A 1833-nucleotide genomic window follows, 5' to 3' on the forward strand; every position below is an offset into this window, starting at 1 on the left:
AACCAGAGCTAGATTTTGACACAGCTTTATAGGATGAAGAACTGGAATAATGAAAGTAGACAGGTGTGAGAAATAAAGGGATGGATATCAGGGTGTGATTAGAGAGTGAAAATTTAAAGTTCTGTATGCTAGAGGTGGTAAATTTAAGGAGTTGGTGAGGCACAGTGTGTCACTTTTACTGCATCATTTAAAACAGAGCTGGAAAATGTTGTATTTAAGAAATTGACTGAAGTATCAAATATTGATGGCAATGGGTAGGGGGAAAAGCAAGATTATTACCTGTCTAGTGAAGGCACTAAGATAGTGTTTGAAGATGGGGGTATACAGGAATTACATGAAAATCCTAAGGTGGAATTAAAAAGTTATTAAGATATATAGTTCAAAATCCAAAGACTTATCAGATCATACACATGTAAGGCAGCTCAATTTATACATGAGGTAACTAATTCACAGAGAAAGCAAGTGACTTGTCCAATGACATACATTTAAAAAGCAACTGAGACAAGATATGAATATAGTGGGGCTCTGGCTCCAGCTCCAGCTGCAACTGAAGAGGGGGAGGAGAAAGCTGCAGTGGCAGCTGTGTTGATCCAGAAGCAGTGCCTAGTTGTCTGCCCGCCCTTCTCAAGTGCCATCCTCCTCTGGCTCTCCATGTGCCAGGGGGCCACAGCCACCACGGCTTCTCCCAGATCAGGCATTTATGGAAGTGATGGACAGGACCTTGAACCCAACTCATCAGCAGAGCAGGAAAGCAGACCAGTCCTTTGCTTCAGGGAAATAGGAAGAGGATATTTCTTGTCACCAAAAGGCTGTTGCATATCTTTCTGAAACCATGAAGCTGATACAGTTCAGCAGGCTCAGTTATCAGTGGAATTACATGAAATAGCTCTTTCTTATTCAGTAGAGGTGTGAAAGGGTCAAATGGGAGGAAAGGTGGAAATCCTAGCAGACCCCTGATGGAATTCCTTACCTTCTGACATTGTGCAAGCCATCTGTTGAAGATGGGTCTGATGGTCTGAGTGGGCCTAGACCTCAGCTCTTCTGTCCTGCCCCCTAGAAGCTCTCTCCAACAGTGCCGGGGGTCTTTGACAGGAATCCAGACACACTGTTTTTCTCCTTCAAAAGAAGAAAGACATACCTAAACCATGTACTGTCAGCAAAGCCCCCAAAGAGGAAAAAACCATAATAGAAGAGCAGGCAACCAAGATCGCTGATCTGAAGCGACACATAGAGTTTCTGGTCACCAACAACGAAAGATTGAGAGAAGAAAACAAGCAGCTCTGGGCTGAAAAGGCCAGACTCCAGAAGTCTCCCATGGAAAAGGAATTGGATATCGATGCTGACTTCATAGAAGAATCTGAATTATGGAGCCTGCCTCCTGCAACAGAAATTGCTTCAGCTTTCTCTGCCTGGCCAGAGTTTGTAGCTAATACAGGAAAAGCCAAGGATGTTCACATCCCCAATCTAACCAAACTTCGACTTTCTGTCCCCGGTCCTCCCACTTCTGGAACTCCCCAAATATATTCTGAAAGGATTGATGAACAGCTAAGTGGATGGAAAAGTGGAGCTATGGTGATGGCGAGTCAGAGGATATCACAAGGGAAACATGATGAACAGGGAAAACCATGGAGCTGGTGATATCCTGGCTGGGGCTGGGGGTGGCCGCCCAATGTTCCCCTGGAGGAGAAGCAGCCACTGAGTCAGAGAGCTGGCCAAGCCAGTGGGGTGGGGTAGGATGTGGCCTAAAGCTGGCACTGACCCTAGTCTCAGGGGTCTCCCCTGACTCAGACCAGAAGGTAACCTGAAAGAATATTCTTCAAGCAGCAAATTTTT

At 45.3% G+C, this 1833-nt stretch overlaps 1 pseudogene; it reads left to right on the top strand.

The window, feature by feature from the left end:
- Nucleotides 1-700: 700 nt before the first annotated feature.
- On the top strand, nucleotides 701-1549 carry LOC100010424 (nuclear receptor-binding factor 2-like; annotated as a pseudogene).
- Nucleotides 1550-1833: the final 284 nt, after the last annotated feature.

The sequence above is a fragment of the Monodelphis domestica genome, chromosome 4 (assembly GCF_027887165.1).
Source record: "Monodelphis domestica isolate mMonDom1 chromosome 4, mMonDom1.pri, whole genome shotgun sequence".
Lineage (NCBI taxonomy): Eukaryota > Metazoa > Chordata > Mammalia > Didelphimorphia > Didelphidae > Monodelphis > Monodelphis domestica.